The sequence below is a fragment of the Trichosurus vulpecula genome, chromosome 2, assembly GCF_011100635.1.
Source record: "Trichosurus vulpecula isolate mTriVul1 chromosome 2, mTriVul1.pri, whole genome shotgun sequence".
In the NCBI taxonomy this organism is placed as follows: Eukaryota; Metazoa; Chordata; class Mammalia; order Diprotodontia; family Phalangeridae; genus Trichosurus; species Trichosurus vulpecula.
In genome coordinates, this window is record NC_050574.1 from 432400839 (window position 1) to 432414147 (window position 13309).

The following is a 13309-nucleotide window of genomic DNA, read 5'->3' on the forward strand; positions in this document are numbered from 1 at the left end:
TTGTACAACTCCGCCTCACTTAAATCCAATTCGTGCACAAGTCAAGGCATCACATGGTGATGTCATGGGTCCCCTTCAAAAACGAAGGATTAACAATAATTGTTAGGAAATTTCTTCTGATGTGAGGCCTGAATTTGCTTCTTTGCAACTTCCATTCATTGCTTTTGGCTATGCCCTTTGGGGTCAAACAGAACAAATGGAATTCTCCCTCCATGACAACCCTTCAAGTAGTTGAAATCAGTTATACTAAATCCTGAGTCTTTTTTTTTTTTCCAGGCTAACCATGCCCAGTTCTTTAAATTGGTTCTCATATGATACAAACTCAAAGCCCTTCCTCATTCTGGTAGCTTTTCTGTAGACATTCTTCAGTTTATCAATATCTTTTTTAAACAGTGATGCCCCAAATAGGACATTCCAGAAGAGGTCTAATGAAAGCAGAGAACAGTGAGATCATTATCTTCCTGCTCCCTCTAAATGCATGTCGTATTAATTTTTTAGCTACCTCATCACACTGCCGACTCATGTCTAGCTTGCAGTTTATTAAAATCTCTAGGTTGTTTTGTTCTTGGCAGAAGGGGGGGTATGATTGCTGGCTAGATATGCCTCCATCATTTCATACTTGTGAAGTGTGGTTTTTTTTTTGTATGACTACATTTTTGGAGTTCATCTTATTATATTCAGCCCAATGTTCTATCGTACTGAGATCCTTTTGGATCTTGACTCTTTCATCCAGTGGGTTAGACTGCCCTCCTAACTTTGGGTAACTGCAGATTCAAAGAACATAATATCTATGTCTTGCTAAGTGTGTTAAACAGCACAGGGCCAATATGGATAGAAGCCTGGGTACTCCACTGGAGACTTCTTGCCATATTTATACTAGATACCTCCTCTAGCCATCCGACCCAGCTCTGAATCCATCAAATTATTACTACCTAACCCCTATCTTCTCCACAAAAACAGCAGGAGATACTTTACCAAAAGCATTGCTAAAATCTAGCTTGGGTCAGGTTGTTGTTGCTTGTCCTTCGTTCCTGAAGAGGACCACGACATCAGAGAGGTGACGCCATGACATGCGAGTGAATTGGTTTTAAGTGAGGGAGGGCTGAACTTAGGACAGGTAAAGAATTTATAAAGGACTTATGTGCTAGCCACTGTACAAATACAAACAAAATGAAAGACAGTTTCTGCCTTCAAGTTTATGTTATATTGGGGGGAGGGAGGGGAATAACCTAAAAAAGAGAGCTGGAAAGCAAGGAGGCAGAACAAGACACCAGGGTGGGGACACGATGTAAACATTCGTGACCACCAGATTAGAAGTGAGCATGGCCCAGTCTCTCAAATGACAGTCCCAGGCAAGAACTCATCAGTTAAGAGAGGAAGCAACTGAAGGGGTCAAGGCATCTCCAAATAAGAAGGGAAGATGGATGGGGTGGGTGTATAAAAGTCAGGAGAGTCCAGAGCAGAGTCAGATTAGAGATCAACAAACTGTTTCCACAGAATTCCCCTCATTTGCTAGTTTTCTCTTAGAACAAAAAGTGAGGCTAGGCTGGAGGAAGATGAGAATTCCTGAAAACAGAAAGAATAATAAGAAAGGTTTGAGAACCTAAATAACATGTCACAGAGAAGAGATGTCCAGAAAGGAGAGAATTTCAAGGTCAACAGCAACAATAAGACAAGAAGATTGAGAATAAAAAAAAAAATAGTAGTTTTTTTTTTTTAATATTACATGGAATGTCCCGGCATGCACTCTGTTCCACCTTTGCTCTTCCTCAGTCTCTGCCTATTGGCATTTTGAGCCACCTTCTCAGAAGGCTTGCAGGATAGAAAATAGCTCTGCTGCAGCCTTTAGCTTCCTCTTCGGGGAGTCGAAAGACCTTGTGGCATTTCCACCAGACAGGAATTCCACTTGCTGATGATTAGAAAAACCCTGAGGCTAGGGGAAAGGTAATCCCCTCCTGTGGCTAAAGTGGAGCAAGCATAAACTGAGACACTAGGCTGCCTTCAGACCAGGATGTTTGTGGAACATAAAGATCCGGTGCTGACAGATGACGGAGTTGGCTGTCTACAAGAGACAGAGCTCTGAGAGTTCATAGGGGAGCAGGAAATTAAATTGCAGGTGGTGCGAGGTAGATTAATTCAACCCAATTCCCCAGATTTTTGTCTTCTTATTGTGATAGCCTAGATCCCCACCTCTTCCTGACATCTCCAGAAACACTAATTGCCTTTGCTGGATGAGTCTGGGAGAAATCTGATTCAGCTACCCCAAGCTGGTCCAAAGACACATTGTACTTAAATGGTCAAACTTACAAAGATGGGGATTTGTTCATTCATTACACTTAGCCTTACCTTTTCACCTGTCGGGTTGACCCCTCCTACAGACCTACACTTTAATTTTCCACATCTTTTCCCGAGAAAAAAGAAAGAAAAAAGCATGATGCACTCATTTTTCACCAGTACTTTGAAGACTCATTTTACATAATTTTCAGGTTTTCTTACTCATTTGTGTCAATAAAAAGCCTACTCTGGGGTGCAGAGGATAGAAAAGTGCCTTTGGAGTCAGGAAGGCCATAAAATCATAGATTTAGAGCTAGGAGGGACCTTAGAGCCCTCCCCTCCCTGTTCTCCCTTCCCTTCCCTTCCCTTCCCTTCCCTTCCCTTCCCTTCCCTTCCCTTCCCTTCCCTTCCCTTCCCTTCCCTTCCCTTCCCTTCCCTTCCCTTCCCTTCCCTTCCCTTCCCTTCCCTTCCCTTCCCTCCCCTCTCCTCCTGCTGCCATTTCACAGATGGAAAACCCAAGGTCCGAGAAGGTTAAGTAAATTGTCAAGGTCACCCAGGTAATGTCAGAAATGATTTTTGAAAAACCAAAGTTTTTTGATTCTTAAGTCAGTGACCTTTTATTGGCTTCAAATCCAAGCTCTCTGACATTCTGGTTGTGTCATCCTGGGCAATTGTGGGCCCCAGGTGATATGTTAATACTGTAAGTTACCAACCAATCTACATTGGTAAATGGGAGTTTCCTCATTTGACTTAATGAAATCGCAGATCTCACCTAAAACCAAACAAATCATTCTCTTTTCTGTGCTTACGCAGCTCTTCTTACCTGAACTCGGATACAACCTGTTGTTTTTTTTTAAAGGTTGGCAGCTTCTTCAAAGTGCCAGGAAGTGTTCTAAGCAACCAAAGCGAGTTGCCCATTATTCTGCCACACTATATTAGGGAGCAGGATGGGCACTAGGTGAGCTTTTAAGGCCGCTGAATGGAGTTTTCAAACACAGTGCTTAAAGCCCTTGCCTTGAAGACAGGGAGATCTGAGTTCCGATTTTACTACTACTTACTGGCTGTGACCCTGGGCAAGTCAATGAACTTCCGTTTGTCTCCATTTCCCCATCTATAAACTGGAGATGATAATAGGACCTAGCTCACAGGGTTGTTGTGAGCCTCAAATGAGACATTTATGAAAGCATTTAGTATGATTCCTGGCACACGGTAGGCACTATATAACTGCTTATTTCCTACTCCTTCACCTTCCCTTTCAATTCAGTGGAGTGGCAGCATTTTTGACCTGACTGTCGACAATTTGGCTCTGAACACAGAGACAGAACCCTCAGTTTCTAAGCTGTTCAGTCAGGTCCAGGACATATGTCGATCTTATATACAATAAAAGGAATATAAAAAAGAAGAAATAGAATGCTTATACCTTGTGAAATCTTTTAGCATTGAAGGAAGATAAGATTAATACTATCTGTCCTTGTTCCCCTTATGAACTCATTCATCTAAGCCTGAGACCATAACACTTTGTAATAACCATGCTGTGCAAATTATTCTGTAGTTCTATATTTGGGTTAGGAGGGATAATGCAAATGCAATAAACATAAGCAATGAGACCTAGTTTTGCTAGTGCTGGTGAAAGATGGCCATGATCACCTGAAGGTGGGTGTTGCCCCATGGGCAAACAGATTCTCATTCTCTCTCCCTCTCCCTCTCCCTCTCCCTTCCTCTCTCCCTCTCTTTCTCCCTCTCTCTCTCCCTCCCTCTTTCAACAAAAATGAAAGTAAACAGAAGTAAGGGCATCACGAGGAGGGGGAGGGGGAACGGAGTATTTAAGCATGTACAACCTCTCATTTGTAGCACTTATGAAAAAAGAAGCTTTCACAGCCTTTAAGAGTTGTGTTTTAAATTGATGGGAGATTATATAAAATCCAGATGACTTTTAATGTTTCCAGAGCCCTGCTGTAGTTACGTTTGTCAGTGTTTCCTATAAAAGGTCATTAAAAAAAATCTTTAATAGTCCCTACTCCAAATTCTCAATGATTTATAGCATCTTTGAGTGAAATAAAATTAAAATGCATTTCTGCTGACAACACAATAAAGTAGTACTTAGCATTTAAACCTCTGCTGCTAGTTAATGAGTCTCATTTATTGCGGGAAAACAACTTGAGGGCTACCCCATGCTCTTCATAAGCCCCCAAGATCTCATTTTCATATCAGCAGTATATTGGAACAGAGAAAACATTGTCACATGCTTCAGTGGCAAAGATAGAGTGATAAGATTGTGAGAAACGTGGTTTTGGGGATCACTGGGGATCACTGGACTTCCCCAAATTGTGAGAACATGCGGCTTAGGGGATCATGCGACTTCCTAGGCAGGGCCAAAGTCCTGAGGAAGAACCTTGTGATAATCCCTAGGGAAGGTTGTACAGACCACAGGACTCCCAGAGGAAGACCAAGTGGTAGCCCCCCCCTTAATCTGTGGGGATCACAGGGCCTCCTAGGGGTCAGACCCTAAGGAGGACCCAAGTGATGGCCCCTTAGGACAGCGGTAAGATCACAAGGCTCCCAAGACAGGGCCGGAAGTCCCAAGTGATGTCCCCTTAAGAAGGCTATGCAGACCACAGGGTTCCCCAAGGGAATCTGGAGTGGTAGCCCTCCTAACACCGCAGTGGGGAATTACAGGACACCCCAAGACAAGATCGGGGAGTAAGCCCAGCGAGCTTCCACTGCCTATTGCTTCCCTTCACTTGACCTTAGGAAGATCCATGTGATTTGCCCATTCTCACTCAAAGAACTCAAGACCAGAGTGGGCAGAGGAAGGCATTTTATTACACTTCTCCAGAGAGTGGGTGTAGTGCTCCCTGGAACCCTCACACTGATACAGCTTCAGGAGCAAGGGTAACCATTCCCTCCACTCCTGCTAGAGTTAACGGTTAGTTTACAATCTTTATTTTTACATAGTTTTCCTAGGTTATACAGTTTGTATAGGTAGGATAATAAGGATACAGAAGCAAAAGTGAAGTTAATTAGATTTTCCTTGTCTTAGTTTAGGATTAAACTACATTCTTTTACTTCCCCTACTTTCCCTCTTTAACATATGCTAATTATGCAAATCAGTAGGCCTGGATTCTGGACCAAGACCAGACCCTAGATAAGCTTGAACTGGTTCAAGTGGTTTGGCTTCTCTAATTCCCCTGACTGCCTTCTCAAAAAGTATGCACATGCGTACAAGCCTCTGACCTCTCACCTGACCGACCTTGAGGCCTGGTCTCTGCTAAAGCTGGGGTGGGGGAGGGCGGGGAAGCACACCTTTAGTTCTGTGGGAACAAAACTCCTCCTCCCGTTTCTTACAAGATGGTCTGGGACTTCGTCACCCTGGACTTAGACTCAAGCTCTGTAACCAACACCCTGGAAGACTTTGAGATCTTACTAGGGATAGTTTTATTTCTCTTCCCACTCTAACTAGAAGACCAGTCATTTCACCATCTGGCTCTGTCACCAACTACGTTTACAACCTTCTGATTTGGAATTTTCTACTCTTTCCACAACAATCTGTTTTTTATGATGTTAGTGAGAGTTATTTGATAAACATGAAGCACAATTTAAATGAATGGTAGGAACCTACATTTGTATATATGAACTTGGTGTTCATATACCGCTATAAAATTTCCAGATCACTTTCACATATGATCTTCATAAAAGCCCTTTGAGGGGGAGGCAAACATATATTCCTATTCCTGTTTTATAGATGAGGAAAGAGAGAATACAAATTGGTCAAGGGCCTTGTCCAAGTTCACCTGGAAAGTATATAGCAGGTCTAAGACTAGTAATAGCATCTATGCATAATATATAATACAAATATACATAAATATTATACATAATAATATAAATATAAAAATACAAAATAATTTGCATTTATCTTTAGATCTTCACATATAAGGTAAGAAGTAAAAATATTATTCCCATTTTATGGTTGGGGAAACTGAGGATCAGTGAGGTAGAGTGATTTTTTTAAGGTCATGCAGCCTCAAACCCCACTTTTCATTCAACCTTCAATCAACAAACACCTGTTAAATGTGAATGCAAAGAAGGAACAAATAAAGATGTTTTCCGAGAATAGGATCATTATGGACTAGTTGAGAATAGAGATATAATGACAACAAAATAAAGGAAAACTTCTTGGGAAAGAGTGCAGCAAATGAATGTTACTTAAAATAGGATGTTAGAGGGGAGTGGGAAGAGAAAATTTTGAAATACATTCCCAAATAAGCAGGAAAAGAAGGAGGTCAAAAGAAAGAGGAAAGATAGTTGATTAAGTAAATTTTAAAAAATTTAAATATAATATCAAGAACTAGATACAATGTTCTAGATTTAAACTGACTACTGCAGAATGTAGACCATCTTATTTTCTGCGATCTGGATAGCATGATTGTTTTAAGGTGCATTTTTATCAGTGATGTTACACTCATGACGTATGACTGGCTCAATTAAACAATCCCATCTTTTTCATATGCAGAGCCAGAACCAGCACGGGTTGAACAAGGCTTTGCCTCAGGTGCCAACACGAGGCTAGTGCTTTTTCCCTGGGAGAGCACACTTTCATGTTTCCTCATATATATACCCGCACCTTGCCTCATATTCCTTCCTTGAAGCATGAGACATAATTGATCTACAATACTCTCTGAGGGTATTCTGTCCCACCCAACAGCGGGACCTTCCTATACGCTGTCATACCTATGCCACCTGGTGGCTCTCTGCCATCATTTTTCCTCCGCTGTTCATTGTTACCATCCCCTTCCTTCCACCTAAATTTGCCTCAGGCATGTTCAGTATTCAGTCATGTCCAACTCTTCATGACCCCGTGGACCACAGCTCGGCAGGCCCTTCTGTCCTCCACCGTCTTTTGAAGTCTATTCAAGCTCAGGCTCCTTGTTTCCATCTCATCCTCTGTCATCCCCTTCTGCTTTTGCCTTCAGTCTTTCCTATCATCAGGGTCTTTTCCAGTGAGTCCCATCTTCTCATTATGTGGCCAAAGTATTTAAACTTCAGCTTCACTGTTTGATCTTCCAGTGCTTCAGGTGTAATTTTGGCTAATTATGGCTGTAGCTGTATGCACTGATGCTAAACCAAGTCTATTCATGCCCTGCATTTGTATATTCTTCCTTCCTTCCTTCCTTCCTTCCTTCCTTCCTTCCTTCCTTCCTTCCTTCCTTCCTTCCTTCCTTCCTTCCTTCCTTCTTTCTTTTTTCTTTCTTCCTTCCTTCCTTCCTTCCTTCCTTCCTTCCTTCCTTCCTCTCTCTGTCTCTCTCTCTCTCTCTCTGTTTCTTTCTCCTAAATGGTGGCCTGGAGATCATAGAGCTACAAGGGACTTTCTAGATCCATTTAGCACCTATTCCTTGCTACATTGCCCCTTTCCCCACTTAGCTCTGTTCAATATGAAGATCTGAAGGTCAATGAAAGGTTAGTTAATATCCCTATGGCACATGGTAGCATGGCTGCGAAACAACAACTACAATGAAATAAACAAGCCTCTAGATTTCCACTGCATTTAGTTCCCAATTCACCCTCTTACATGCATCTCTGTTGAGTCCACATTGTTGATATCTAACCAGAATTCTATCCTGTCAAGATCGTTTGGGATCTTGATTTTGTAATCTGCGATATTGGCTGTGCCTTCCAAGTTTGTGTCAGCTGCAGACCTCATGAGCATCCTTCTAGGTTGGAACACTATTGCTTTTGGACAAAAGCCATTGTAAAATTTTCAGATCTAGAAAAAGGTTCATTGTATTCCTTAGGAAAAGGTTACAAAACTCCCAGAGAGGACGATGATAAAGTTTCTGAGTGTGGTGATATTTATGTCGAGGTGGATGTTTGTGAGTAAAATAATCCACATGTCACAGTGGCAAGGGTACTGGATGGAGTCGGAAGAATTGGCTCACATCCTTCTTCTGTCATTTGCTACCTGTGTGACTGGGGAAGTCATCTAACTGCTTTGGGTCCAAGTTTCCTCTTCTGCAAAACGAGCAGGTTAGATTAGATGGTCTTTTTACTTCTAATTTTATGAGCCCATGGATCATATCCCAAATTCAACGCAGTATCTAAAGTCACATTAGAGGCTAGAATGAGCTTTGTTGTTGTTGTTCAGTTGTTTCAGTTGTCAGACTCTTCGTGACCCTTTTTGGGGTTTTCTTGACAAAGATACTGGAGCGGTTTGCCATTTCCTTCCCCAGTTCATTTTGCAGTTGAGGAAACTGAGGCAAACAGAGTTAAGCGACTTGCCCAAGGTCACACAGTTAGAAAGTGTCTAAGCTAAGGAGGACAACAAAAAGGGCTTTTAAAAAGGTTTGTTAGGAATAAAAGTTGAGGATCATAAACAGGTTAGGACTGCTGCTTGGGAAGGATAATAATAGATGACTGTGAGGAGATTGACATACTTAAATCATTCTGCTTCTGGCTTCTCTGCCAAGAAAAGCAATCTTTTGGACTCTGAAGACTAGAACAAAAATAGTTGAGAGGTCAAACCCAAGAAAAAAGAGGTGGTATGAAATCACCCAGTTGCGTTCAATGCATTCAAGTCACCAGCATGAACTATATCTTTGGGTACTGAATAAACTAACAGATGAAATTATTGAGGCTCTGGTACTGATCTCTGAAAGATCCTGGGAACTGAGGGAGGCCTATACCATAGTCCTGGAGAAGGATAAATGTCATGAAGGGAAGAAAGTAGAATCTTGACAAAATTCTATAACATATTGTTAAAAGGAATGTTTGCGAACATTTAGAAGCGGAAGCAATGATCACTAAAAGCTGGCCTGACTTCATTTGAAGTATGAACTTCATCACCTTTTTAAAAAAAATCCACTTATTTATTTTTAGTTTTCAATATTCACTTCCATAAGTTTTAAATTTTCTCCCCCTCTCTCACCAAGGTGGAGTGCAATCTGATATGGGCTCTACACATACATTTCTATTAAAAACATTTTCACATTAGTCATGTTGCATAGAACAATTATAATGAATGGGAGAAATCATAAGAAAGAAAAACAAAACAAAACAGAAAATAGTCTGCTTCACTCTGCATTCTGACTCCATAGTTCTTTCCCTGGATGTAGATGGCATTTTCCATCTTGAGTCCTTTGAAATTGTTTTAGGTCCTTGCATTGCTGAGAAGGGCTAAGTCTATCAAAATCAGTCATCTCACACTGTGTCTGCTACTGTGTACAATGTTCTTCTGGTTCTGCTCACTTCACTCAGTTCATATAAGTCTTTAAAGGTTTTCCCAAAGTCTACCTGCTCCTCATTTCTTACAGCACTATAGTATTCCATTACTTCCATGTATCGCAACTTGTTCAGCCTTTCACCAACTGATGGGCATCCCCTCAATTTCCAGTTCTTGGCCACCACAAAAACAGCTGCTATAAATATTTTTGTACATGTGTGTCCTTTCCCCATTTTTATGATCTCTTTAGGATACAGCCCTAGAAGTGGTATTGCTAGGTCAAAGGTATGCACATTTCTATAGCCCTTTGGGCGTAGTTCCAAATTACTCTCCAGGATGATTAAATCAGCCCATAGCTCCACCAATTAGTGTTCCAACTCTCCCACATCTTCTCCAACATTTACATTTTCTTGTTTTGTCATGTCGGCCAATCTGATAGGTGTGATGTGGTACCTCAAAGTTATTTTGATTTGCATCTCTCTAATCAATAGTGATTTAGAGCATTTTTCATATGACTATATAGATAGCTTTAATTTCTTCCTCTGAAAACTGCCTGTTCATATCCTTTGACCATTTATTAATTGGGGAATGGTTTGTATTCTTATAAATTTGACTCAGTTCTCTATATATTTTAGAAATGAGGCCTTTGTCAGAGACACTAGTTGGAAAAATTCTTTCCCAGTTTTCTGCTTCCCTATTAATCTTGGTTGCATTGGCTTTGTTTATGCAAAAACTTTTCAATTTAATGTAATCAAAATTATCCATTTTGCATCTCATAATGTTCTCTGTCTCTTGTTTGATAATAAATTCCTCCATTCTCCATAAACCTGATAAATAAACTATTCCTTGTTCCTCTAATTTGTTTATAGTATTAACCTTTATACCTAAATTGTGTGCTCATCTGGACTTTATTTTGGTATATGCTCTCATTGCCTTTTTTGACATGGTAACTGGACTGGTAAATCAGTTGAATGCTGTAGGCATATTGTGCTTAGAATATGTATGGTTTTGTGGAAAGAGCTCTGTATTCAAAACTAACTTCTACCCCTGCTACTTGTTGGCCTTTGTGATTTTGATCAAGTGTTTGTGCCACAAGCAGGTGTTTGTTGGTCTACAGGAATAGGGTGCTATGGAAAGTCGGTATTAGGTGGTGGAAAGTGGCTATGTTTATACATCACCTCTGACACTTACTGTCTCTGTGACCCTGGGCAGTTACTTCACTTCTCAGAGATATTGTCCACTCATCTATCTATGTTGTCTATATACAAATATATATTTGTTAAGTCATTTCAATTGTGTCCAACACTTTGTGAGCACATTTGGGGTTTTCTTGGCAAAGATAGTGGAGTAGTTTGCCATTTCCTTCTCTAGCTCATTTTACAGATGAGGAACTGAGGCAAATAGGGTTAAACAACTTGCCCAAGGTCACATAGCTAGTGTCTGAGACCAAATATGAACTCGGAAAGATGAGTCTTTCTGATTCCAAGCCCAATGTTCTATCCACTGTGCCACCTAGCTGCCCTGTCATAAATGTATGTATTTATGTATATTTATACATATGTATACTCTGTAGAGGGGTGTGTGTATATAAATAAACTATACCCTTCCAAAATCGTATCCTGGCCATGGGTCTCATTCCACCAATGTTACCTATGAGGTCACATTTATCTGCTTTTAATGGGGTCTCTAGTTCATTTTGCTTCTTATTCATACTTTATACATTTTTTTATATACATCTAAAGTAATAGATTTTGTTACTGGCTCCTTTCTTTACGTCTTTATCTCTTGTGAATTTCTGTGCATCTCTTCTATCAAATGTGACGACACTTGTTAAGGTGCTATGTAAATGGTCTCATTATTATGGTGACTAATAATGATACTATTATTATTATTATTATTCTGCAGTCCTTCTCCCTACATAATAGTTGCTATTTTTGATATCTATCTCAGTAGTTACAAGTACTTTTCTTTCTTCTCTGTCTTTTTGGCTTAAAGCTGCTTTGATTAAAGTTGCAAAATTCCAGGCAAATTTATTTTTCTAGCCCTTGTTAAGAGCACTTCATTCCTGGGTAAGAGACTGTCATTCCTACATTCTTAGACCTTAGTCTGGGAGCACAAATTCCATTCTCAAATATCATCTTCTTATATTCTTTGTTCACTTTCAAAATCTGTCTTTCTCTTTGGAAGTTCTTGCCTTCGTTTTTCAGCAACAGTGAAAACACGTCCTTACTTTAGTTTTTTGTCTTGATTTCAGTCCTTGTGTGAATGTATGAAGCAAAACTTTCTAGATTCTTCCTGAAAATATCATTTGTCCACATGTGGATAAGTGGAAGTGAATAGGAATCATCAAGTTTCTTTTTGCAGGAGATAATCAAGCATATCCCGGATGCAGTGTGCCTCTATTATATAGAGTAGACGATACATAAACACAGTATTATTAATTTTAGATAGTGTGAAAATCACCAAATGACCATTTGGCTGTAGTTGGGGAGGGTATCCATTTACTCATAACAGACCTTTTTTCTGGAGGGGGGGGTCTGAGAGGTAAATGTTAAAGCATTTTAGGAAACTGGTTCTGGATCTTTTCCAAATTGGTGATTTGTTGTCTATCAACTCAGTCCTATACCACTGCTTCATAGACTTTGAGTCATGGATGTACAATGGAAAAGCTTCAGAATAGGAGAGATTGAAGTGGCCACTTTTCATGTGGCGGAGTTTCTATATGGGAACTATAGTTTTAGTGGCTATAGTGTTTGTTATTTCATTGAAAGTTGTGTGGAAAGTGTTTTATTGATATAATTCCTAGGGACCCTAGCAGAAACAGAATGGAATTACTGGGAAGTCTGGCAAGATAGCGAACAGCTCATTTGTAAGTTTCTATTAGTTTGTTGTCCTCTTCATCAGATCATAAGCTCCTTGAGGGCAGGGACTGTCTTTTGAATCTTGTTTGCATCCCTAGTGCTTAGCACAAGGCCAGGATCATAGTAACTAAATAAATGTTTATTGATTAGCTGGTTATTTCTTGGGGTATATACAAAGAGGAACTTTTGATTCCCCTTAGTTCCTCAACTTTTGACCCCCTAGAATGGTAATTACTACTACTTCCTTGGGTTGGGATAGTTCCCCATTTCCACTGCTTGGCAGATGAATGATAAGGGAAGAAAGGTGTCTCCAGGCAGGGCCATGTATTCTTGGCATTCCAAGATGCAATCCCAAGTTCATTTCCATCAGGATCAGTATTAAATATGGCACTTAGATTCTGTGGTAGTACTACTATGCTTCAAAGTGCTTAATGAATTAAATAGGCTTTTGAGGGTTGGCCTGAGACTTTGTGTTATCTAGAAGATTGTTATTTGCTAGTGTGTGTGTGTGTGTGTGTGTGTGTGTGTGTAAGAAAAAAGTGAGATTTCCCATGGCTTTTGCGAACAATGGAGATAGATTTTTGTTCAGCTTTCCTGACAGGCTGTATTTATGGCCATGCTTCAATTAAAGTGCATTTTCATTATTTCTCTAGCCTTTCCAGAAGGAACCTTTGGTGCTAATAGTTATTCTGTCTGCGGGAATTAGAAGAGAGACTGCTTCCATATTCAGCAGCAGTCCTAGTTTTCTTTTTTTTATCCTTTTTTTCCTCTTTTTTTATTTAATATATTTAGTTTTCAGCATTGATTTTCACAAGATTGATTTTCACATTACAAATTTTCTCTCCATTTCTACCCTCCCCCCCCACTCCAAGATGATGTATATTCTGGTTGCCCTGTTCCCCAGTCAGCCCTCCCTTCTGTCATCCCACTCCCCTCCCATCCCCTTTTCCCTTCCTTTCTT

General features: G+C 40.3%; 1 protein-coding gene across 2 annotated transcripts in view; it reads left to right on the forward strand.

The window, feature by feature from the left end:
- OTC (ornithine carbamoyltransferase) overlaps positions 1 to 13309 on the forward strand; it is an 81253-nt gene that overhangs the window by 43733 nt on the left and 24211 nt on the right. The window lies entirely within an intron of this gene.